At 38.0% G+C, this 27,477-nt stretch overlaps 1 long non-coding RNA gene across 4 annotated transcripts in view; it reads left to right on the top strand.

The window, feature by feature from the left end:
* LOC141993418 (uncharacterized) overlaps positions 1 to 27,477 on the top strand; it is an 84,976-nt gene that overhangs the window by 31,618 nt on the left and 25,881 nt on the right. For all 4 annotated transcript variants that reach the window (XR_012640847.1, XR_012640846.1, XR_012640849.1 and 1 more), the window contains one exon: positions 22,994 to 23,142. This is a non-coding gene — a long non-coding RNA (uncharacterized LOC141993418). The remainder of the gene's footprint in view (positions 1 to 22,993; positions 23,143 to 27,477) is intronic.

Raw genomic sequence — 27,477 nt, 5'->3', positions numbered from 1 at the left:
CTTTCCAATTCAAGTATTTTATGTTAAGGTGTAAAGGAAGACTCTGAGAGGTGATGATGTTTCTGGGGCCAACAGTCCACAATTCCAACTGACCCTTTTGCCTGGCTCTCGCTTTGAGGAGAACCCTTGTCCCGCAGTTTAGACAAATTTGAGGTTTAACCAATTCGCAGCAACTTTGATTCAACTGGTAAACAACAAGGGAAACCAGAGGTGTAGATGTACATCACAGACACATGTGTGAATATTTAGGGCCAAATCCTGAGAAGTACTGAGCACCTGAAGTGCTACTTACACCGAGTAGGAGTTACAGGAGTCTACAGGACTGACTCTGGTGCAGACAAGGTTCTAATATCACTGTTGTTGCTAGCCTTCAGCTAGCTATCTTTGCTGTCTCTGAACACAAGAACTCAGATTGTGTCTGCCAACTGTACGTAAATACAAGGTTGGGAAGGTGCTTTGTACCTTTCCTGCACTCTTACATACAATCTTGCCCTGAGCAGAGGAAAGTATATTAACACAAATATAAACATATCAGCATAAATATGTTAACTCAGAAATGTCAACAGGTCATTTGTTCTTGCTTCTCGTTTTAATTCCTGTCATTTTTAAAAAAAATCTGAAGTTATTTACACTCAAACAATAACGAAAGAGTCAAAATAACATAGTTTTATAAATAGTATGGAAAGGTAATTGCCAGAAGGAACTATTTCATTAATGTAGCATTCATGATTCTGAAATTCAGGATAAATTCTAAAATTTCCATCCAAAATTACTGAAGTATTCTTTCAAAATGTCTCTTTAAGAAATTGTGTACTTTAAATTAAGATCTGGAGCAATTTCTGTGTATATGATAATGTACATCTTTCTTCTTTTAAAGGATTTAGAGGGTTCTCACTGTTATTAACATGGACAATAATTTACACTTACCAGGTGGAATACTAGTTTTTTTTTTCTTGAGACTGATCCTTAGCTTGGATAAATCAAAATAGTTCAATAGAAGTAATTGAAACTATGCTGATTTGCACCAACTGAGATGTGGCCCACTTTTTCTAGCTTTCTTTGGTATACAAGTACCAGCTTTTGGCATTTATGAGACACACACACATAATTACAGACAAGACTTTATTTGATTAATCTTTTCTAAGACTTTGAGTAGAAACTTTGCATTTATTATGAATTTTAAAATTTATTTAAAGGTTTTATTTCAAAAGACTTTGATGAAGTAATTTTGCCTGATTATTGTAATTTTTTTACATTTCTAGGGAAGGGTTTTTTCTTGATGTAACGGGATCCACTTCCCCCATTTGATTATGTGTCTGCTACTTCAGTTTCCCCAACTCAGTTCCCATAGAATGCTTGTGGTTCAAGTACATGCCATTCTTGGGGTCTGACTTTTTAACAAAACAGTTTGACTCAACAGAACATAAATCTTCCCAGTAGACTTTCTTGTTCCTTCCCATCCCCAGGTACTGCTGCTTGGCCTTTCCTAAAGCTTCTTCTTCCAGCTGAGGCTTCTATTCCCACTCCCTGTCTTTATCTCCTGCAATGCCTTCTGGTGCAGAAAGCCCCTTTCCAGGTACTTTCCCTGACCTTGTGTCTCCCACACCTGTCTAGGGTGGCTCCCTCTTAAAGGAAACACCACCTTCAGATTGTCGTCATGTGATATTTGGTCACTTGACCCAACTGCCAGCCACAGCCATGAAACAGTGTGCTTGGACACATGCGTGCATTCAAGGAACATCAGCATCCTATTACCCCTCCACATATTCTTATAGAGCTTAAATCATAGAAAAATAAATGAATACATCTATAAATTATAATCTTCAAAAGTAAGTATAAATCTATTCATTATAGTGACTTAACGCCAATCCTGAGAGATACTCAGGTCCTCCTGAGATTTGTTGAGTGTCCAAAGCTACCAATGAAGTTGGAATTCAAAGTATTTGTGATTGGACACCAAATTAATAATTGGTAGCACCTATGTCTGACTCTTGTTTTTATTAGAGGACATAACATTGCAAAAAGGAGGTGGCAGCGTTCATACAAGACATTTGGAAATTTTTGGCTCTCCCTTCCATATCTTTCTGAGTGAATAAGGTCTATACTGGTAATGTGCAAAAGGATGCACATATTTTCATAATTAAAGGGTCAAATTATGCAACTCTTTGGGATGAATGGTAATCGGGATAAAACACAACATGGTTTTACAAAAGGCAGATCATGCCAGACCAACCTCATCTCCATCTTTGAGAAGATAACTGATTTTTAGACAAAGGAAATGCAGTAGATCCCTACTGGATTTCAGCAAGGCGTATGATACTGTTCCACATGGTAAATTATTAGTTAAATTGGAGAAAATGGGGATTAATATGAGAATTGCAAGGTGAATAAGGAACTAGTTCAAGGGGAAACTGCAATGGTTCATACTGAAAGGTGAACTGTCAGGCTGGAGGGAGGTTACTAATGGAGATCCTCAAGGATCGGTTTCGGGACCAATCTTATTTAACAGTTTTATTACTGATCTTGACACAAAAAGTGGGAGTGTGCTAATAAAATTTGCAGATGACACAAAGTTGGGAGGTATAGCCAATATGGCAGAGGACTGGAATATCACACAAGAAGATCTGGATGACATTGAAAACTGAAGTAATAGAATTGGAATGAAATGTAATAGTGCACAGGGCAAGGTCGTGCATTTAGGGACTAACAACAGGAATTTTTGCTATAAGATGTGATCTTTTCACTTAGAAGCAACAGAGGATGAGAAAGACCTGGGTGTATTGGCTGATCACAGGATGACTATGAGCTGCCAATGTGATACAGCTGTGAAAAATGCTAATGCAGTCCTAGGATGCATCAGGTGTGGTACTTCCAGTAGAGATCGGGAAGTGTTAGTACCATTATACAAGGCACTGGTGAGACCTCATCTGAAATACTGTATGCAATTATGGTCTCCCATGCTTAAGAAAAATGAATTCAAACTGGAATTGCTGCAGGGAGAGGCTACTAGGATTATCTGAAGAATGGAAAACCTACCTTATGAGAGGAGATTCAAAGAGCTTGGTGTGTTTAGCCTAACCAAAGGAAGGCTCAGAGGTGATTTGATTGCTCTCTATAAATTAGATCTGTTGATTAATTGCAGTTAACTCACTCAATTAAATTAAAAAAATGAATAGAGATTAATCGCAGTTTTAATCATACTGTTAAACAGTAAAATACCAATTGAAATGTATTAAATATGTTGGATGTTTTTATACATTTTTAAATATATTGATTTCAGTTAAAATACAGAATACAAAGTGCTCACTTTATATTATTATATTTTATTACAAATATTTGCACTGTAAAAGTAACAGAAGAAATAGCACTTTTCAATTCACCTTCTACAAGTACTGTAGTGCAATCTCTTTATTGTGAAAGTGCAACTTACAAATGTAGATTTTTTTTGTTAGATAACTGAACTCAAAAACAAAACAATGTAAAACTTTGGAGCCTACAAGTTGACTCAGTCCTACTTCTTGTTCAGCCAATCGCTAAGAGAAACAAGTTTGTTTAAATTTACAAGAGATAATGCTCCTGCTTCTTATTTATAATGTCACCAGAAAGTGAGAGTGGGCATTTGCATGGCACTTTTGTAGCATTGCAAGGTATTTACATGTCAGATATGCTAAATGTTCGTATGCCCCTTCATGCTTCGGCCACAATTCCAGAGGACATACTTCCATGCTGATGATGCTTGTTAAAAAAATAATGCATTAATTATTTAGTGACTGAACTCCTTGGGGAAGAATTGTATATCTCCTGCTCTGTTTTACCTGCCTTCTGCCATATATTTCATGTTATAGCAGTCTCGGATGATGACCCAGCACTTTTGTTCCTTTTAAGAACACTTTCACTGCAGATTTGACAAAACACAAAGAAGGTACCAATGTGAGATTTCTAAACATAGCTACAGCACTAAATCCAAGGTTTAAAAATCTGAAGTGCCTTCCAAAATCTGAGAGGGATGAGGTGTGGAGCATGCTTTCAGAAGTTTTAAAAGAGCAACACTCCGATGCGGAAACTACAGAACCCAAACCACCAAAATAGAAAATCAACCTTCTGCAGGTGGCATCTGACTCAGATAATGAAAACGAACATGCGTCAGTCCGCACTGCATTAGATTGTTATCAAGCAGAATCCGTCATCAGCATGGAAGCATGTCCTCTGGAATGGTCGTTGAAGCATGAAGGGACATATGAATCTTTAGCGCATTTGACATGTAAATACCTTGCAATGCCAGCTACAACAGTGCCATGAGAATGCCTGTTTTCACTTTCAGGTGACATTGTAAGCAAGAAGAGGGCAGCATTATCTCCTGCAAATGTAAACAAACTTGTTTGTCTGAGCAATTGGCTGAACAAGAAGTGAGACTGAGTGGACTTGTAGGCTGTAAGGTTTTATATTGTTTTATTTTTGAATGCAGTTTTTTTGTAGATAATTCTACGTTTGTAAGTTCAACTTTCATGATAAAGAGATTGCACTATAGTAATTGTATTAAGTGAATTGAAATACTATTTCTTTTGTTTTTTACAGTGAAAATATTTGTAATAAATAAATAAAAACATAAAGTGAGCACTGTACACTTTGTATTCTGTGTTGTAATTGAAATAATATATTTGAAAATGTAGAAAACATCCAAAAATATTTAAATAAATATTATTGTTTAACAGTGCAATTAATCTCGATTAATATTTTTAATCACTTGACAGCTCTACTATAAATATATCAGAGGAATAAACACCAGGGAGGAAGAGGAGATATTTAACTTAAGTGCCAGTGTGGACACAAGAACAAATGGATATAAACTAGGCATCAACAAGTTTAGGCTCGAAATTAGCCAAAGGTTTCTAAACATAAAAGGAGTGAAGTTCTGGAACAGCCTTCCAAGAGGAGCAAAAAACTAACTGGTTTCAAGACTAAGCCTGATAAGTTTATGGCAGGGATGATATGATGGGACTGCCTATGATGGCATGTGGCCCATCAGCAACTGCCAGTAGCAAAAATCCCCAACAGTTGGAGACCGGACACTAGATGGAATTCTTCCCCAGATGTGTGGCTGGTGGGTCTTTTCCACATGTTCAAAGTCTAGCTGATCACCATATTTGGAGTCAGGAAGGAATTTTCCCTGGGTCAGATTGGCAGAGACCCTGACGGTTTTTCACCTTCCTCTGTAAAATGGGGCATTGGTCATTTGCAGGTTTAAACTAGTGTAAATGGTGAATTTTCTGTAACTTGAAGTCTTTAAACCATGATTTGAGGACCTCAGTAACTCATCCAGAGATTGTGGGTCTATTTCAGGAGTGGATGGGTGAGATTCTGTGGCCTGCAATGTGCAGGAGGTCAGACTAGATTATCATGATGGTCCCTTCTGACCTTGAAGTCTATGAGTCTTACCTCGACCAGGACTTCCTTATTCAGGTACCCACAGTGAGTTCATTTGTGTGACTCATGGTGAGTAAAGGTGCAGATTGGGCCGAAATTAGTATTTCAATCTTAAAGAAAATAAATATTTGAATCCAGAAATAGGCTAAATATATACAGTAGATGACAAAGTTGGTCATATACATTAGGAGTATAGTTGTAGGCCATGGGACATAAGAACAGTTCCTCCTACCTTCCCACCTATCCACAATCCTTTGAGATAGTCCTGAACCGAAATCCTGCATCCAAATAACCTCAAACTCTGTGGGAGTCCAGAATCTGAACCCTGGATCCAGGTCTGAATTTTCAAATGGGGACCCTGTCTTTATAATGGTCAAGTCAAAGACCCAGATCTGAATTAATGTCATATTTTGTGGGCAGCTGGATGTGATTCAAAATCCAAGTCCTTATCAAAATTTTGCATTGTCTGCCATTATGCTACCCATTCACTTAGCTTTATTAGGTCCCTGCTGGACTAAAGTGTTAATTGTTAATGTCAGCTCGGTGCCGTGAAGGAGATTATTATGCGGGTCTGCAAAATAGGATATGATTGGATTTGTTTGGACATTTTTAAGATGCTAGGAAAGAAGAAAGAACTGTACCCTGAACCAAAGCCACCACTACCGAACCCTATTTTAAACAAAATAAGTATTAAACATTTTTAAAAACATGTTCAGTTATTGCGATCCTCTTTTTACTTCTTGAATTATACGTGGTTATATACACACAAACACTCACTCTGAGACAGAAACTTCTGTGTGTATAAATATTTCATTTCACAGCTAAGTTGCTGTACTGCTTATACTGCCCTACTGTATGTTTCAGCAATTTTTCACTCAAGTGGACAGCATGCAATTTTCAACTTTCTCAGGGCAGCAGTAACTTGTACTCTCCCCTTTTTATGATTTGTTCAAAGCCTTTTTGATGAATATGGCCATTATTCATCTTAGCGCTAGATAGGACCATTTTGCATCCTAACTTTCTTCCCCTTTTGGAGTTGTACATCTCTTAGGAGTTTAAAAGTGAAGAAGAGTTCACTATATTAGCCACATTTGGGAGTGGAAACACAATTTTAATCAATGTCACACAAAAACAGGTATATAGGAAAAAGTGTTCCACATTTCCCTTGAGTAAAGATGATATGAATTGTATGGAAATAAGCCAAAACTTTTTCATGAGTAGGGCTCTGAGTCTTTAGAAATAGGATGCAGACTTAGTAAACAAGGTTTCCCATGTCTTTAATCCTAATCCCAACATATAAATCACATTCTCAGTGGAGCAGTTGATGGCATATTGACTAAACATAGCCAGAGTTGTTGGCTTTTATTTTTTTACTTCATTCTATAATATCTATTCTCAGATTTAAATTTCACTCTCCTTTTCTGTCTCCCTTGCATTGAAACAACATACAGTCACTGGTCTTCCTATTGACTGATGCCCGTGTCAAATGTACTGGGTTTTTGTGATGTAAACACCTGTCCACTAAAAGTTAAGGCCCTCAACTCATTTAAAATAGGTCAGGGAACAGCCATCAGATGGTAATGAGTGAGCTGGATCATTTTAAAATGGCCTAATTTTCAGAAAGTGCTCAGCACCCATGCTCTGAAAATCAGGCTAATTGAAAGTGTCTTAGGTTGGGCACTCGCAAATTAAAGTACTCAAAATCACCAGTCTCTTTTGAAAATCTTGGCCTCACTGTAACATCTTCATGACTTGGTGGAGCATTTTGTATTCCATGACTGGAAAGGGAAAGGGAGAAAATTTGTGCCCTACAAGTCATTCTGCAGCAGTTACACCCTGAATGAATTTGGCTCTGTGGGTTTTGATGACACATAAATTAAGACTGCCACTGGACATCCTGTGTACTTCCTTCTTCTAGTCTTCAGTGTTTCCTCTCTTTTTACATTTTTTTAAACTTTTCACTTTTTTCTGATGTTTTTATACTGTTCTAATAAGTTCTATTGCCCCTTCGTGTCTGTCACCATCCCATGTTTGAGGGAGTGCAACCCTCAACTGTACAATGGTGCAGAATGGCCTTGAGGAGTCAAGAGGCTATATGAAACATTGCTGCACTCACAGCTTAACTGGAGAAAGCAAGCGTGTCAGTTCTTTGGCATAAAAGATGTGAAAGTGCTATGGGATCTTTTTTTTTTCTTTTTTCAGTTGGGCCCCAAGTGTTCCCATGCTATACGTGTGATGTGCATTACTAGCCGATTAGAAGTGACATCAATTAGTCACTTTTCTGTGGTTTTGATGGAAAATAAAAATGAGCTCCTGTACACAAAAATCTCAAATTCATCTCTGTGTTGCCTAGGGATCTTTTCCCCTGCAATATCAGTTATCAGTTTAATATAATATTGTTGACTTAACAATGATGTATTTCAGGCTGAAGGCAGAAATGCATTTTGCATTAATAAATTGTTTTGAGATGGATTTAAGGAATATTTCATTACATAAGAGAGGCAGCTATAAAACATATTTGGTGGTCTTTCAATCATTGCTACCTGTGGTCTATTTGTGGGGATGGCATTTATCAGAGTGGCAGGAAATATTAAACAAGTGATAGACAGTTATTAGTTCTCCTAAAACAGAAGTCCTCATACCTTACACTCCTACGCCATGGGAAAAATTCACTTGGTATTTTCTTTCTGGCAACTGTTCTGCTGTTCATAATTTGATGGAAAATTGATTAATCACACATTTAACTCAATGCAAGATCTTCTGCACTGTAATAAATTATGGCCATTAATCAATAAGTACAAAGTAATTCCAGGAGTCTGGAGACATGCTGGTTTCTAATAGAAAAACTTGCGCTTAGGCCTTTCTGCCAGTGACCACTTCATCTGAGGTATTTTGCACCTGCCTCAATCCAATTAGATGACATAATTGATGAATCTCAACACACTTGATAATTTGTTACACAAAAGAAAGAATGTTTTGGCATATCCATTAAACCCTGATGTACAACACTTTGCAAGGAGAGAAGGTGAACGAGGAAGAACAGAAGCTTAGGATGGAAGTCTTAAAGTTCAAGTAGGAATGTGGAAAACCCTGTTTAGTACATGGAAGTGAGTATGCAAATTCAATTTAACTTAAAACAAAAGTACACCCATTTCCTTCTCTTCTAGATGAAGAGAAACTAACTGCATTTAAAAACTTCCATGACATCTTGTTCCTTTTATGAAAAATGAAATGGTATGATTAGAGTAAGTATTCAGGAAGTATTGTTTCCCAGGCAATCTAATCAGTGTTTCCTTGGTTAAGTATCAGTTACAGTTTTACATATCTCAGTCCTTTAGCACCTGTTATATGCAGCTAACAAATAGGCACTCAATAGATTTCAGTGAGAGAAAGCATGTGAAGATAAAAAGAAAACCAGTCTGCTGCTAATTCTGTCACTAGGAGACACCATGAGCAGATTTTGTTTAGAGACTTTGAAAAACAATTAGCTAAGGATTATAGGACTAAAAGGCCTTTACTAGCTGTACCTGGAAAATACTTTGCCTATTTAATGCCTTCTAAGCTGTCATTGTGCTTGAACTTCAGTTCTAGTGATTAATGAAAAGCTTCAGGGCACAGCTAGAAGCTAAAGTCTCAATTATGAAAAAGCAGTAACTAGTTTAATGTGCTGATGCTTTTATACTTAAACTGACAGCTGTGAAAAATGGCAATATTTCCAATCACGCTTTAATAATTTATCATTAATTTATTGGCATGTCCAACATACTTTACTCCCACTGTTCTTTTTTTCCTTTTCGGCACATGGCATTTTGACATAGAAGAACAAAATCTGTTGCAAATCTCTAAGGAGGAACTTCCTTTTTGTGACTGAGTGGCTATTGTTTCTAAGCCTTAAAATGTTGTCAAACAGCCCACAGTTTATTAATAGAAATACAGTATATTTCTATATATTACAGTATAATAGCTGTGTTAATTTTTAATAGCGTTGTCAGCCAACGGCAACTTGTTGTGTTGTCTGATCAGACTATATTGTTGATAGGCTGTAGCACACCTGATTTTGGTTGACATACTGTATGACACATCAGAACAGTGTATGTGCCAAACCAAATTATATGCTCCATTTGCCAGGAGATTAGGTAAAAGGAGTTAGTCAATAACTACAGATGAAAAAAGACATTTCTTAGAAAAAAATCTGCCTTCACTTGCCTGTGAATTTGGAAAAATATGTTCTGTTTCTTAATTCTGGGCTAAAGTTTTTGAATGAATAAGGAGAGTTCCCAGCCTGGCTCCCACTGAAGTCAATGCACGTTTTAACATTAACTTCAACAGGACTAGGATAAGGAGTACGGGATTTGATCCAACAGTAATCTAATATCTACTAGTAGTCATGGAAAGATTCAAGTCACTGTTTTGTGAGTGAATTCCTGAACAAGAAGGATCATTCAGTCCACATGACTTATCAGTTCCATATTCCTCTGATGCAACATGTGACAGGGTCTACTCCAATGTAGCATATGGACTGGTCTGGCCAAACAGAGGGTGTATTTTGACTCACCTAGGTGCACTTCTGCCTACCATTGCCAGTGGATGTACTGTTATTATGATAAATACCATTTCTCAGATCACTTAGCTTCTAGTCTGAGGCTTGAATATAGCAGTTCAAGGAAGTATGCACAGTTATTCCAGCTACTAAATTGGGGAACTCTACGAATTAGTATAGGCCAGTTTACTGTCAAGTATAGGATCATCTTCTGAATTTAACCCCCTACATAGTCAGAGTGACTGGTAATTTGGACAAACTTCACAGAGCTCTTATTGGATTAGGACCAGATTCTGCAAATAATTATTCATGCTGTGGAGCACCAGCATTGCCTGCATTTGTGATTTTATTGTAAATGTCATGGTATTTGGTATTTTCTTAAATCCCCAGCTCCTGGAATCATGTGATTATGTGAGAGTCACAGCTTTCATTAAGAAAAATAAGAAGTAAATTTCTACCTCTCATGGTTTTAAAAAAAAGCTTGGAAATGTGACTCATAAAGCCTCAACATAAAAAGAACCCAAAATGTATGTTTTTAAAAAATCTGATGAGGTCTGATTCCTGATTTTTCAATTTGGGGTTGCAATACTGTGGCATTTACATGAGTAGTCCCATTAATGTTGATTAGACTACTCATGTAAGTGCTACTTAATATAAGGACTGCAGAATCTGGCTTTCAGAGAGCTCTTACTTAGCTCATCTGGTTGAGTTGTGCTGCTGGACTAGTTCAGTACTTTGCTGTGGTAATGTGTAGGACTGACAGTTTAGTCCCCAAGGGACCAATCTTGCAAGATACCAGGTACCTACTGAAAGGTGTTTGTTAGGGGCAAGTATCAGGGGGTAGCCATGTTAGTCTGTATCCATAAAAACAACAAAGAGTCCAGTGGCACCTTAAAGACTAACAGATTTATTAGAGCATAAGCTTTCATGATTAAAAAACCACTTCTTCAGATGCATGGAGTGAAAATTACAGATGCAGGCATTATATACTGACACATGAAGAGAAGGGAGTTACCTGACAAGTGGAGAACCAGTGCTGACAGGGCCAATTCGATCAGGGTGGATGCAGTCCATTCCCAATAATAGATGAGGAGGTGTCAATTCCAGGAGAGGCAAAGCTGTTTTTGCAATGGGCTAGCCACTCCCAGTCCCTATTCAAGCTCAAATTAATGGTGTTAAATTTGCAAATGAATTTTAGTTCTGCTGTTTCTCTTTGAAGTCTGTTTCTGAAGTTTTTTTGTTTAAGTATAGCTACTTTTAAATCCGTTATAGAATGTCCAGGAAGATTAAAATGTTCTCCTACTGACTTTTGTATGTTACCATTTTGTATGTTACCATTTGTCAGGGGCACTAAACACTTTCTCAGATTAGGCCCCAAATGGGGATCTATTTAACTGGTTATGCCCAATTTACTATCTAGCGATCAGACATCATATCTGAAGACATCTCTAACATATAGAACTGAGAATAAGTGTGATAATTGGCTTGAATTTCATACAGGACCAAATTCTGCTTGGCCTTTATGTGGAGTTCATTGTAGAACTTGGGCACAAATGGAACTTTAACTTCCAGTGCTTTCAACATAAGAGCCAAGCAGAATTGCACCTTCTGTGTTACAGTAACTCATATTATTTACAGGGCCATCAGAATGTCACATGTCTAATTCCATATATGGAAGTAGTCATGTGGTAACATATACATAAGGAGATACAGTATATGTGTGCATGTATATAAACCTCCAAATATTAAAATACAAGACATGAATTTCATGTTTGTCATCTTAAACATTTTCCTTAATAAGTCTAAGCCTTTTCCACGTATACCTGTACTTTATCTCTCCCTGACTGAGCCCATATTTTCTAAAAATAATCTATCCCTTGTAAGATACAATACCTCCTCCGATGCTGCTGAAATGGATAAGAATATTGTACATTCTGCAATAGAAGGATTTGTCTCATTTTTTTCTGTCTTAAAGTGCTATTTTTAGCTGTTATTAATGTTACTTTAATCCAAATGTTATTTGCGGAGGAAGCACTCAGGTATTCTTTAGTCATTTAATACACAGAGATCTGGGGAATGCTGTAAAACCAGACCTATAAACTCTTTGATAGGGCTGAATATTTTCTGTCCAAATTCATATCCCTTTCAATGGGGATAGTTATGACTGTGACTCTGAACTTAAACATGTAATAATGAGTGACTTGCGTGCAATATGGAGATATAGAGAAATATAGTTTATGGATGTTATTCATCACAGCGTGAATCAGGGTCTCTTCTGAAGTAGAAAACATTTATTGGCAGTCAGTGCTCCTCAGCCGCTAGACTGTTTTGGGTTACATGCACCTAATCAGTGTGATCCCTTTCTGCTCTGTCCATATCCCCTCCCCAGCAAGCACTATGCACTGTTGGGGCAATACTGCCTGTTTGCAGGGTTCCCAAGTGAACAATGTGCGCCACTGTCACCTGCTATCTTGGTACATTTTCTACTACCAGCAGACTCTGCATCTTCAGTTATGCCAGAGAAAACTGGCTTAACTGAGGGCATATGACCTCAAAACACTACATAGTATAAATGTAAGAATGAAAATGGACAGTGCCAGCAAATACCTAAAGATGTGCTCCTTGTGCTTGCAGACTAGTAGACTCAGTGGTGGTATTGGCATGAATAAGGCAAGCAGGACTGAGCCAAAAATGTATTTTGATATCATCTGTGGAAGTACAAAAATAAAAGATGATATTTCCAGGACTGACTTGCCTGGCTGGTGTCATAATATCATTCCAAAGGAGCACCACTTTCTAAAAGTTTTGTAGCATTATGAATGCCCATAAGTACATTACTATGTGGATAACAAACTATCCATCTTGAGAAAAATGTTCACAAATTCCTAAGTGACGTATCAGCCCAAGTCCCATTTTCAAAAGTAACTTAGGAGCCGAAGGCACACTGAAAGTCAATAGGTGAGTTTGACAATTTTATCCCTTATCCATAGCATGTTTGGAAGTTCCCAAATGTTTGTGAGACAATCCCACATTGAAGAAATGAAAAGGAAGATAGGGCCTGATCCAAAGCATATAAAAGCCTTTTCAAAGTGTCTTTTCACTAACCAGTGAGTTTTGGACCAAACTGATGATCATTACTGATGATTAGAAGTAAGAGACACAGAATAAATAGAATCAGGGTGGTGGCCTATTCATGATTAAAAGAAAGACTTGGCACTTTAAATCATACTAATTGGAGTGCCATATACTACCATGGGAGGAGCAAGGGTCCCAGGGACTGCAATTGTAGGGGGGTCACAATGTGGAAGAAGTCTCCTTGCTCTGTCCTCCCGGCTGTAAGGGACAGGAACAATCTGGTCCTAAAGGTAAGCAGTTTAGTTCATAGCATGCCTTATGTGACAAGCCAGAGCATGAAGCATCAGCCACAGAGCTCAATTCTGGCAGCCTTTCTCAAGCTGACTAGTACCTCACTCGGTGGGACTACTTGTCTGATCCGTGTCCCTACACACACACACACACAGCCTTTTGGGCAACATGTTCCCTGTGGGTAGCACCTTGGAAGCAGCCCTGCAGTCCCTCAACTGCAGAGGCTGCATGTCTGGTTGAACTTACACAAACAGTTGAAAGTGGGGGGAGATGGAGGTGCGCTCCTTATTCTCTCCGACCTGCGAGCCCCAGAATCTAGCCTGTAATAACTAACTATGTGCATGTAATAGTCTCTGCAATCCTATCAGAATATCTTCTGGAAACATTGTCTCTCCTGAGAAGTTTACCCAACTTGCCTTGGAGTATTTTATGTTGACACTCTGAAATGAGAGGTCTTATACTACTCATATGGCTCAGAAACATTTATTACATGGTTAAAAGACTTCCTTAAAAAAAATCAAAGCTTTTAAAATCAGGCAAGGCAGGTACACCCTACAATAGTGGATCACTCTTAATGGAAATGGCAGTGTTGTAAAGTTAGAAAATGTCTCTAGATATGGATGGGACTATCTAAATATCCAGAGGTCCTGAGATAATATATATTCTGACTGATGTATTACAGATGCATTTCCAGTACTGGGCCAGTGTGATGGGAAGATCAGATTTAAAATGTTTAGGGCAGGAAGAGACCAGAGCTTTCATTTGATAGATGAATTTTAGGTGGCTAACAAATGGGAAAGTTATCTCTGCATTTTGATAATCAGTCTCTGCCTTTTAGGACAGCAGATCAGTTTCTTATGCAGTCTCTTTAATGTGAAAAAGATTCAGATTTTCATTCTCTGTCCTACATACTCGGGTCAGAGAGAGAGAACATCCTATTTTTATAGCTTTGAAGCCAAATGGTTGTGCAGAGGCTGATTTCTTCCCAAATCATTCTCAGAATTAAAAAAAAAAAATTTCCCCAAAGGGAGCCCCATCTATTTCACCTAATATCTACCTTAAAAGAAAGGGACAACACAACTAAGAAGACTTTGAATTTCACCTGTCAAAGGGCAGTATGAACATTATTCAGTCCTGGTGGTAACAGCTGGCATTACTGAAACTCTTGCCCAATTAGAGAAAAGTGGTCCTTGAAAATGATTCAGTGAATTGCAGAATAACTGGAAAAAATAAACATATTTTTAAGTAGAAAAAAGCCTCTGTGTTCTTTTTCCTCCACGTGTGGCTGCATTGTTTTAAGTTTGAATGTAGCCTGTGACAGCTGAATAAGGCTTTATTTATTACAAACAGTTTGGTTCAAGAACTCATGGAAAGCACATTTGTATCTACTTTGTTGCAAATGCTGACCACATTCTGATTTAGACAAAGTGCTAAAGGGATTAAATGCACAAACATCTGCCTGGAACAAATGGCCGCAAACACTAGACACGTGTTTTGCTCCCATTGGAGCTCATCAGCACAAATCCTGTTTCTTGGGTAGGTTTAGACACTCAGTGTCAGGGTAGCTCAGTATTTTATTGTAAATTGTGAAATAAGAAGGCATTTTCCCCACAGATGATTTGTTGCAAAGACTTTGGGGGAGCTCATCTGGGAAGCTTGTCTTGGGATCGCTTTTAATATTTCATTGCAGACTTTAGAAGGAAATTGTTTCATTTATGTAAACACAGCGCAGGATAATAACATTCTTTTATAGTGCTGTGTAAAACAAGTAAGTCATACAGATTTATACTTTGAGGGCTCTGTTAGTAGTTAATCTGCTGCTGACCACCTGCGGAGGAGGACTGGAAGAGTTGTCTTTTGATCTCTTTTGTGAAATGACCTTTCAGGTTGAAAAAAATATATAAGAAAATAGATGTGGATGAACCTTAAAAGGTTTGGTACAAATATTCTGTTTGGAACTGTTTGGTCCTTTAGAAAAGGTTGCTATAGGACATTAAATGTATGAAAAGGGGTAACATCTGTGTTTTAGGTCAAGAAGGATCATCACACATTAATGTAACTCAGCTAACTTCTTACAGGTCACTGAGACACATTGTTGATCTGTTAGAGTAATTTGTAAAAATTCTGTATTCTCGATAAAGCCTGAAGAAACAAAATGTTAATGGAGATAGAATGTAATTTTAACTTCATTCTTCTATACTTATTACTTTTCCTAGAGGCTACCGCCTAGTTGCAGCATTCCTATGTATTACATACAGTAGACAGTGCTTCTTATAAATCTGCATCTGGTCTTCTGTAATCAGTTTCTGACCTTTTCCTTATGTAATATAAGAAATATTTTACAAGGGCTGGTAGAAGGACATAGTTAACTTAATTTAAATCTATTCGAACAGAAAGGGCCACATTTAAACCCATTTAATAAAAGTCCAAATTTTCAATTCCATCTTAATTGCACCAGCAAATTTTGAAGATTCATCTATGTGACACCAAAACAGAAATTTAACTTAGTTATTTTGCACAGGCATAAATGATCACATGAGGCTTGTGGTAGCAGAGAGTAGGCTCTCAACCTCTGAATGGATCAGATGCGTATTATGGATATGTTCTGGCTTCATTTTTTTATGATGCTGAATTTCTTTGACTTATTGTAACAATACAGTGCCTCTTCTTGAAGTTTCACATGTCTGAATATCAACAGGCATACTTCTTGTATTACTTTAATCAACTGAACATTCAGAAGGTATCTAGAATCCCCTGAAGAACTTTGTGCTGACAATAATATCTGCTTCAGCTCTATATGTGGACTTGAAAAGGTGCAAATTAAGCAGCATTATTCTCTTTCTCTTTTTTAAACTCTGCTCTTGTAAGAGATCATACTGAATAAAGGACTTTGCCCAGACCAATGGTAATTTTTTCTAAAGCACCTAAGTCCAGTTTCCAACGTTGATGTAGGCACTTAGGCTCCTAAGCTACTTAGATGCTTTTGAAAATGGGACTTAGGTACTTTTGAAAAATGTACCCCAAATCTCCTTTATGGAATGCTGGATCCAAATTTTCCTGAGCATGCTCAAAAATTGAGCAAACCATGTAAACTACATTATGCTCACTGATGTTCCTTCAGGATCATAAAGTAATGTATTTTGGGTCGATAGTTACACACAACTTGAGATATAAAGTGTGTCCTTTTTAGTTGAGTATTTTCTGTGTGCTAGATGGCTCAAAATCCTTTGGCAGTCTTAAAATCCCTTCAAGTATTCGAAACAAGTGAGTAGTTTGTGTACATTGCTTGCTACCAAAACTCTAACTTTAAATAATGACTATTTGCATTTCCAGACATTTGAGTCTCGGTGGTATTACTGGCAATAACACCGTTACTCGGGCTTATCTTAAGAAGTATTGCTAGTGAAAGGCAGTATTCTTAGGAGTGCTAACCCCTCCCCCGCCCCCTCAAAAACCCTTTTCTATCTCCCAGTATTGACCATAATCAAAGGTATTTGGGGGATTTCTTTTGGCAGCATGGGGATTTCAGTTCTAGATCATTTTGATTTTTTTCATACCGTAAGAGAGAAATTTATTTATGAGACTGAAGGTGAATTGGATTCTAAGCATTTTTACTGGAGCAGAGAGGGTAACAAATAATTTAATACGAACAAAGTTCTTAAGATTTTCTGGAATTTAAATCTTTCCCAAGTTCTCCCAAGACTTCTGTTTACTGTATAGTTCCATACATGCTAACCAGTGGAAATTAGAGATGTGTCAGATGCTATATAACTCATACCTGGTTGTGTGCAATGGATGATCTGAAATTGTAGGTGCTAAAGAGGAAGGGTGAGGTCCCAGAGGACTACAGAAGGACAAATATAGTATTTATTTTAAAAAGGGGAACAAAAAGGACCTGGGGAATTATAGACCAGTCAGCCTAACTTCAATACCTGGAAAGATACTGGAACAAATTATTAAACACTCAGTTTGTAAGCACTTGGAGGAAAATAGAGTTATAAGGAATAACTAGCATGAATTTGTCAAAAACAAATCATGCCAAGCCAATCTAATTTCCTTTTTTGACAGGGATATTGGCCTGGGGGATGGAGGGAAGATGTGATATATGTTGATTTTAGTAAGGCTTTTGACACAGTCCCACATGACATTCTCATAAGCAAACTAGGGAAATGCGCTCTAGATGAAATTCCTATATAGTGGGTGTACAACTGGTGGAAATGACCATATTCAAAGAGTAGTTATCAGTGGATAGCAGTGAAACTGGGAGGGCATATCTAGTGGGGTCCCATGGGGCTAGTCCTGAGTCCAGTAAGACAAAGGAAGTAATTGTTCCACTGTACTCAGCCCTGGTGAGGTCTCAGCTGGAGTACTGTGTCCAATTCTGGGTGCTCTGCTTTAGGTAAGATGTGGACAACAAATATGATGAAAGGTTTAGAAATGTTAAGAGAAAATGTTAAAAAAAAATAAGCATGTTTCGTTTTGAGAAAAGAAGACTGAGGGAGGACCTCATAAAAGTCTTCAGATATGTTAAGAGCTGTTATAGAGAGGATGGTGATCAATTGTCCATGCCCACTGAAGGTAAGACAAGAAGTAATGGGATTAATCCGCAGCAAGGGCAATTTAGGCTAGATATTAGGAAAAACTTTGTAACTGTAAGAATAGTCAAGCTCTGGAATAGGCTTCTCAGGGAGGTTGTGGAATCCCCATCATTAGAGATTTATAAGAACAGGTTGGACATCCACTTGTCAGGGATAGTCTGTATTTACTTGGTCCCACCTCAGGGAGCTGGACTTGATGACTTCCTGAGGTCCCTTCCAGCCCTGCATTTCTATGGTTCTATTTTACCAATATCTGATTGTGCTCAGTATGTATCTGAAATTGCACACTATTTTCAATTAAAGCTAGGCAGTAATTACCCACAAAATATCAAACAGCAAACATATCCATTGAATTTTTCTGCAAGCACTTGCATGTTCATATAACAAGCTAGCTGCCTCCAGCCCTCCTGGATACCCTTAAGCAATGCTTTTCAACAGGCCACATTTTTTTTTTCAATATTTCAGCCATAAGGTATCAAATTGCAAGAGTCTTCTTGTAGTCTGTTACATATGTTTCAATGTAACAACTCAACACTGATTTCACAAACAAATGACTGAGGTATGTATAAAAACCAAGGGTTAGAAATAAAGCATAATATAGAAATGTCCCCAGTAGCTCTAAGTACACAAAACTGTGTCTACAAAATACAAAATACCCTTCCGTTTTCTGAGTAGCTTTGTTGTGATGATGCCATGTACGTGAGTACTGCCCTAGAAAAATTTCCAGGACATACGTTGCAGAGTAATCCATTTACTTTCTTCTTTATGTAATGTAACTCTAGGAAGAATTCATTCGCAGGAGTAGAACTTCTGGGGACTGTAAGGTGCAGAGATCTAGTCTTTCCACTCAAAGTACTAGAAATGTCGTGTATACAGACACTCACCCTCTGGAAGTCAGTTTATTAACCTAGAAATAGTCTAACTGTAATCTCATTCTATTGTAGTCTAATGCTTTGGTGTTCTCTATCATTTTGACACTTAACAGTGAGCACAGAGGTTCTAGCTATGCGTGATTACTGACTAAAAATTAAAAGCATTTATTCTGTACGCATTAAAGGCCTGCATCTCTATGATGTTATGATCTCAAATTTGCAGGAACAGCATTAAATTATAGTGATGTATTTATATTTACAAATGCGCGTAACAAAATACCGCCCTTGCCATGAATACCTCTCTTTCTGCACTTCCCTCCACTTGGATACCCAGGTAGGGCCAATTATAATCTGTTTCTAACTTCCTACAGGTTGCATATAAGCGCATGAAGTGGGCAGGACACAGAGATCCTTCTCCACTATGAGCCCCCCACACCAAGGCTGGTCACAACTGTAGTACCTGGTCTTATCTGAGTTAAAATATAGTGCAGGCTAGCAGTGCTACCCCTGAGAACACGGGAAGAGATTGGGCTATGGCTCTGCCTCCTTCATATCAAGCAGCAGAGCTGGCTAGGACCTCAACCCCTGCAAGGTGCTGAGCACCCACAACTTCTGCTGACTTCAATGTGTGCCATGTGCTCAGCAGCACCTTGTAGGACCAAGCCCTAGCTGCAGAGCGAGCACTCTGCATGCCCTTTAAGAGTGGAGAGACTGACCATGTTTCTCTGCATTCTAATGAGCTTTGATTATACAGGAAGAATTAAGGAAGAATGCATTCCTTGCCTGGTTTGAAAGCTTCTTCTCATAATCAAATATTTTACTAAGTTAAATTGCACAAGGTTGCATTGTTGATTGTCCTCATATGTTGTGAAGGCCTGTGCTGATGTGTCATACCTATGATAAATCACAGACTCTCTGGCATGTCCAATGTGACCCAGGCCCGATATTTTATGTAAATGATACTGATATCTCTGGAACTTGGGACTTTTTCAGAAAAGAATAGTTTCAATTACCATTTTTTTGAAAATGGCATTGTTTGTAAACTGGCTTCTCTTAAGGGCCTAATCTTTGATTCTTAAGCTTTTCAGAGTAGGGACTGTCCTTTTGTTCAGTGTTGTACAGCACCTAACAGAATGGGATACTGGTCCATGATGGGGGGGCCTTAGGTACTACCACAGCATAAATAATAATAATAAATAATCTCCTCATAATGTTAATTCATTATTATTATTACATGCTTTTTTGTGACTGTCTTATTTTACAACTGAAACAAAGCAAAGGGTAATTTATAGCTACAGAGGTAGAGACATCGGCCAGGTACTTTTCTCCCTAGCATATATTTGATGATTCTGCTCCCATTAAAGTCGATGGAAGTTTTGTCATAGACTTAAATGGAAATAGAATCATGTCCTTAGGACCTTTTTCACCCCTGCACTATTCCAATGTTACTGGGAGCAGTGGAGTTCCACTGGTGTAAAATTGAAGTGAAGCAGTGATGAAACAGACCCTTAGTCTGTATCCTATTCACATCTGTGCAGATTCTGTAGGAGATCTTATTTTATCTCTCTCAATGAACTGAATGTTTGGAATCTGTATTTATGTGCTAAGAGGAGAAAATATGCCCACAGTTCATTCGCATAATGAACAGGATTGGAAAATAATTCTGTGGGGACTAACATTGTTTGGTTTGTCATGAGACATACTTGACATTTACTGCTTTGTCCCCTTTGTGCTATTGCAATACACTGTTAAAAGATTGTGCCATAAATCTGAAAGAATGTTTTGCGAAGTTCATATCTGCATTTGCTACCTTTAATATTAATAGGAGGATATCTTTAAAGTGAGTAAATTGAGAAAGTGGCTGAAACTGTAGTTTATAAAAGAAGATTAGTGGGTTTAATATGCACTGGAGAGTAAAAGAAAAATCTTATTACTGTATGGAGAAATTACCTCATAAAGAAGCTAATACAACAGGCTAGGGAGTAATTTTTAACAAGGTTTTTATGATGCACAAGTGTAGGGAAGTTAATGAACTTATCTTTCTAGTTATTTTCAGATTGTAACAATGCTTTTCTTTTTTTCAGTTCTTGTGCTTTAAAAAGTAAAACACATTTAATCACTTACAATAAAACTAACTCATTACTTTGATAAATCAAGGAAAACTCTATACTGTTCAGTTAGATGTTTGTGGCAGTAATGCTAGAAACTAGATCAGGTGATTATATTAAATATGGAACAGAACAAAAAGTAAACTGCTTGCCTTATGTATTGTTGAAATTAAAAGATGCCACCTTGTCAGTGAATGTTCATTTTTGGGAGGATCTACTCTGGTTTTGATAATAGGACTTGGGGAAAAAAAAGACTAAAGTAGGGAGTGAGGCCAAGACTTGGTTTTAACAATTCCACTCGTTGCATAATAGCCATGTGGTCTTTGACATTCATAAAACAGACATCTGAAGAATGTCACATCCAACAGCAAAGAAACCATGGGGGGAGTTGGTAAATACAGAATGTCCATCTGTCAGCACCCCAGCATGGCATGCGTAGGTATTGTGTAGGAGGAGTATGTCCACATTTTTCTGCCCAAATGCAAAGACAGACTGCTGAGTAAAACAGTTCAATCTTGATATTGATTAGAGAGATGTGCTCTCCTTCTACACTATAATGACTGCACTTGAAATTAATTCAGCAAAACTCCAAAGGAAAGATCTCAGTCTGGAAGGCACCCACTTCAGGTTTTTAAGTACAGATGTACTAAAACAGAACTTGCGCATGTTTGGAGATACCACCAAAAGCTGACACTATAATAGGATAAACTCACCAGATTGGGAGTTTATCTAAACTCTATCAGCATAGACTGGAATAATATTAAGGATCAAAATTATTCACAAAGTACAGCATAGAAACATGGAGAAAGAAGACAAATGGAGGGTGGTGACAAGAAAATGAAAGTTGGTTGTTTCCTGACTGAGCAATGGAGAAGGATGAGGTTTTGAGTTGCTTTGCTTTTGTTGATGAGAACATTCTTCTATTTATATGTATCTGCATGGAGTGGAAGTAGGATGTTCCCCACTGTTTTAATATTCTGAGTAAGTTAGTGACAAGCAAGTTACACACAGCTCAGAGCATTCAAGTATCACCACACCCTTGATCAATCATAGTTGCCACTGTTTACTGCACAAACTATGTGGGCATCATTGTTTGATCCAATTAATCTAGGGACTCCTATAGTTAAGAGGAGGCCATGGCCCCCAAATCATTGCTGTAATTACTGTAGTATATCATGGGTGGGAGAGGTATCAGTTTTTCCAAACAGTCCACAGCTCTATGCAACTGGAAAGCACCAGATTCCCAAGTAATATTGCATGGGGACGCACACTGTTGGTGAAATAGTGATTTTAGGAGTTAAATGCAGAGGTGATTGCAGGGAGCTGGTGGAACTTATACTTTCTTCCAGCACCCTCAACATGTCACTTATGTTATCTTACATTCAGAGGGTGAAATCCTGACCCCTTTGTAATCAGGGACAAAACTCTCATTGACTTCAATGGAGCCAGGATTTCACCCAGAGGGCCTGACTCTCCACTCTCTTACACTGATGTGACCCATTTTTAAGTGAGGATCAAGCCCAGAGTGTGACCCCGTTAAGAGATGAGGAGAGGTAATATCTTTTATTGGACCAACTTCTGTTGATGAAAGAGACAAGCTTTTGAGCTTATATGGAGCTTGTCTCTTTCAAAAACAGTCGGTGGTGCAATAAAATATATTATTTCACCTACCTTGTCCCTCTAAGATCCTGGGACCAGCCAGCTACAAACAACTCAGTTAAGACGCAGTAAAACTCCTTTAACACTCAGTTACATTTCTTTAGAAATAAACTATCATGAAACTGATACATGGGCTCCTGTCTTTATGGGAGAATGACTAGAGAGGGAAACAGAAGTCTGTTCTAAGTATAAGTGCATCAACTTCATCTATAAAAAATTGACTATATCCTCCTTTTGTGATTTTGAGGAAGTCAGGAGAAAACGTCTCTCTCTTAAATAAGAATCTGACAGTACAGCTAACATAAAGCCATTACTTTTATCTGTTCCTACCATCCATTTGTCCATCAGGAAAGCAGATAATATGCTATAAGACTGATCCTGGCTGGATTATGAATTGTCTCTCATTATCTCCGGTTTATTTTTCAGTTGGATGAGTTGGCCTGACACTGCTTTTACAGCACAGACTTTCTTGGTGGCAATCAGAAGGAAAATCAGAGTCCGACAGAGGTGCTCTTTTATGGGCTATTAGGTTAAATGGAGAACAATAGCCAGTGACGCAACAAGGGAATTGCAAGGTAATGACATATTCAATTTTTAGTACTCTCTAAGCATGTGATGGGCTTGGGTGAAGGAGTCTCAAGACTTTGTCAAGTGGTTGAAGTAGGTTCAGCCTTTACACATCACCATTAACATGATCAGAACCTGCCCTTCATGTGCAAAGAAATGTCACAATCAAAGTTCAAATGAATAAACCCAGAATCTCTTTTGTTATATGACCATTATGGTTTTCAACAAAGAAGGTGACTCTGAAATAGGCTTTGAGGTGATCCAAGCACTAACCAGACATTGCAGATGATTTCAAATATTCTCAGTGTACGTGCATGAGGGGGAAGTATACCATTTGCACCATAGCCATTATTTGAAGTGTATGTAAATGCTGGTGCTTCTGCTTTGTAATGTGGGGTAGCAATGATAGACTGATAAGCTCTGAAAGAAATAAGAAACCCCTTTTTTTAGGCTCAGTATTAACCCAACAGGAGAAAGATATGTAATTGTTTGTCATCTCATCTATATATCAGTGGTAACATATATGCTTTCCCTCTTCTTATGTTTCTTAGAGCAGGTCTTTCTTTGTAATTAAACCATAGCAAATGCTAGAAAAGGATGCTTGGGGTGAAGCATCATGGGATCAGTATGCTGAAAAAACCTTTGGAAGCCAATTTACTGTATGTTAGAGTATGGCTGTAAATAAAGGTCAGCCATATCTGCTACTTTTTGGTTTATAGACTACGTGTTAGGATGATTTCTGGAATACATAGCCTTCTTCTGGAAAATCTCATCTAAGAAAACTGGAGTTTTCCTATCCTGGTTAAGCTTTTGAGTGATCATGTGTAACTCGTGGATGGAATAGTCATTTTTGTAACAGTGCTCATGCTCAGTGCCTCTAACATGGAACTGTGGTAAAATAATGAGTGATGCAAATCCAGAGGAATTCTTCTCTTCCTACCCTTTTCTCTAATAGTGCAAGTCCAGCGATGCTACCATTCAGCAGCAGGTGTATCACTACATATATACATATATATATATATATATATATACACTTTCTGAAGAAAGTAAGGCTCCATAGTCATAGTGTCCAGAGTTCCCACATTTCCACTCAACTTATGTGCACTGTGTGGGGAACACAAATTATGTGTCAAGAATCATCATGATGGGTAAAATGGCCCTAAACAACTTATGGGTGCCTCTTTTGGAAAGAGCTGACTGATTCTGAGAGTACAAAATAAGAAGTTTTTATTCATATCAATGAGGAAATATTAGCCTTGGCATTAGTACTGCCTGATCAAGACGAGTGACTTTTTTGCTGTGGCCTCATGTCAGAGATTTTGACCCATTTTCCAGCCTTTTCTGTAGGGTGTAATTCTTGCTTTGCTGGATTGTGGAGTATTACAGAACTATCAGTATGGCATCACCTACTTCTAGTACAGCTCTGCCTATAGGCCTCAGCATAACGGGTGGTGCTACATACCTCCACCTCACTTCACTGTCACTACGTGTATGTCAATGCCACATGTTTTATTTTCGATACTGATGCTGGATTTCTAGTAGAAATGGGCATGAACTAAAACTCCAGATTCAAGCACCCTCAAACTTTGGTTTAGAAATTGGTTCAGAATCTGAAACTTGCAGCTGACCTCTCTCTCTGATGGGCTGAACGAACTACAGATATCCCCAGTTTTCATAGAAGTTTGCATTCAGATCTGACCTTGATATAGCTTGGCCTTATCTCTAATTTCTGGGAAACTACAGAAATGTCTTGGAATAGAATGCAACGAAAAATGAAATACACCACTGTCATGTTGTCAGGAAGAGATTTGGGAGGGTGTCTTTATTCATCTATTAACCTTGTACGTTTCTTAACTGCTACTTTCATCCCAGACTTTGTTTCATGCCCTGGTGATTTAGGATCAGTCCTTCAGTGACAAATTTTTACAAGAGAACAAGCCCACCCTTCTTCCTCTGCCTCCCCTATATCTGTGTTTTCTATTCCTTCTTGTTCAGTGGAAGCTGACTGGGGCTGGAGATTGGAATTTTTGTCGTGCTGAGAATATGGAACAAAATAAATTTACAGTGTTTTATTCCCCCTAGAGTAAGAAAAATCAGACTTTGTGGATGCCGATGACTCGGAGACTGATGATTTACTAAAACACACACATTTACAAATATATGCCCTTGAGAGGTCAGCTGCAAGTTTCAGACAGCAAGTTTGGTCCTTGGCTTTGGTTGCTAAAATAAAAAAAGGTGCATTAACTTTGCTATAGATATGTACAAAACAACTTCTGTAGGTATCTAATGAATATGTCTGATACAAATATATTTTATGTTATTGTTTAGAAGTTCTTAAACCACCCTCATCACTGTAATATCTGAGCTGCTTCCAGCGGTGCATTAAGAGAAGTGACAAACATCTGTCACGTGTGGTTAGAAATGCGCTGTCAGATGATGAATACTGTCTTTGTTTGCAAACTGAAACCTTTCAGAAGAGCTACAGTTGTATTTCTCTGTATAGCTAATGGAGAAATCAATAAGATGTCAATATTGTTAATTGGTATTGTTGGAAAGAAATCGTGCAGTGAGACAGCGGGCCAACTTTTGATCTCAGTAGCACTGAAAGCTGATGCCCAAGTAAATCTGTTCGTCTTTAAGGCGCCACGGGACTCCTTGCTGTTCTAGTCGCACTAAAGTCAACCCAGAGTAATTGCACTCAAGTCAAACAAGCTACTCAAGATTTACCTGGTTTCTCTGCCCTCTCCAAAACATACAAACACAGAGTAACAGTGGTGTTTTGGGGAAACCTGGTGATTTTTACTGCACTACCTGTTGCTGAAGTCTTAAGCAAATGGTTTGACAAACGGTGATCTCTCTGTCTCGCTCTCTCTCTTTTTTTTAATCCTGTGTATGTTGTTGAAGAAATAACTGCTTTGTTTGGTCTTGCAGACTAATTAATTAGTCAAGCCACAAGTTAGAAAGAAATTTTTAACAACCCATCTCCAAAAACAACCACTGATCTGCCTTTCCGGAAACGAAGAGCTGCAGAGTAAACTCAGGTGGAAATATTACTTGAAGTATCATGAAAACACTTTCTCTCAAGTTTCAATCAACCTCATGGCTTGAGCTTGGACAGAAATATTACAAAAACAGCATTTCATGGAGTATGTCTGCTTCCAGACCCAACTGAAACTAAACATATACACAAAAATAACCCAGACCAAAATAAATATAACATTAAAACAAACAAAACAAATTCACTATATTTTTTGAACCAGAAAAGGTTCATTCTCTTCATTTTTTATCTGAACTTTTGCCCATCCACAGTTGGAAGTAGACACTGTGTTCCATGGACTGTGGAACAGATGGGGAAGAGTCATGTGAATATTGAACAACATTTCTCACAAGTATGTGTTCACATTTTTTAGATGAATTTACTTCAACAATGCTCACTCCCCATCTGCATTTACATTATGTGAATAATCAAGCTATTGAGTTTTATTGGCACAAATGTCTTCAGAAAGCAAATTTCAAGGAGGCGTGTAAAGGTATTCATGAAAAAACGTGGTTTTAATCTGCAGGCACAAGTTGATTCGGCATTATTATTGCCAGAACGTAACATGACCCCTTCCATTTCACCTCTTCCTGTACAGCCATTACTGTTTGCAGTACCAAGTTGAACAAATCTGGCAATAGCATGTATCCTTGTCTCACCCCTGGGAGCATCCAGAACCATCCCATCAACTTCTTACCACATTCATCAACTTGCTATAGATGTTTTGTATCAGCTTGATCAATTTCTTGGGGATGTCACACATTCTCAGAATTTCCCGTAACTCTTTCTGTCCGATGCTATCAAAAGCCTGTTTGAAGCCTATAAAATTATTGTAGCAGGTTTGGTTGTGTTGAATATACTTCTCTGATATCTGTCTTATCACAAATACCTGATTTATTGTACTGTGTCCTGTCTAAATCCAGCCTGTTCCTCTGCAAGTGCCACTTCCACAGACCTCTTCATTCTCCTCCATCTTCATGAATGCTTTTCCTGACACACTCAATAAGCTGATTCCACTCTCTCTCATCTCCTCTTTCATAGATTGTTTTTTTTATTCAGTACTTGCTTTTGTTTGTAAATCTTATTGAATAGTACATCACCTTTACCAAGTGTCCCTTGCCTTCATGCAGCAGCTCTGCAGTTATGTTGTCTCTTCCCAGTGCCTTTCCCTTTTTCAAACTTTCTATTGAGATCTCTATTTTTTCTTTTAAGAGTTCTGGCATCTGCTCTCCTTGATTTGTACTCGGAAGCTTTTTCAGGACCATTTCATCTCCTGTGTTCTGCACATTGTACAGCTCTTCACAAT

The sequence above is a fragment of the Natator depressus genome, chromosome 9 (genome assembly GCF_965152275.1).
Source record: "Natator depressus isolate rNatDep1 chromosome 9, rNatDep2.hap1, whole genome shotgun sequence".
NCBI classification, from domain to species: Eukaryota; Metazoa; Chordata; order Testudines; family Cheloniidae; genus Natator; species Natator depressus.
This window is presented reverse-complemented; position numbering and strand designations above follow the sequence as displayed.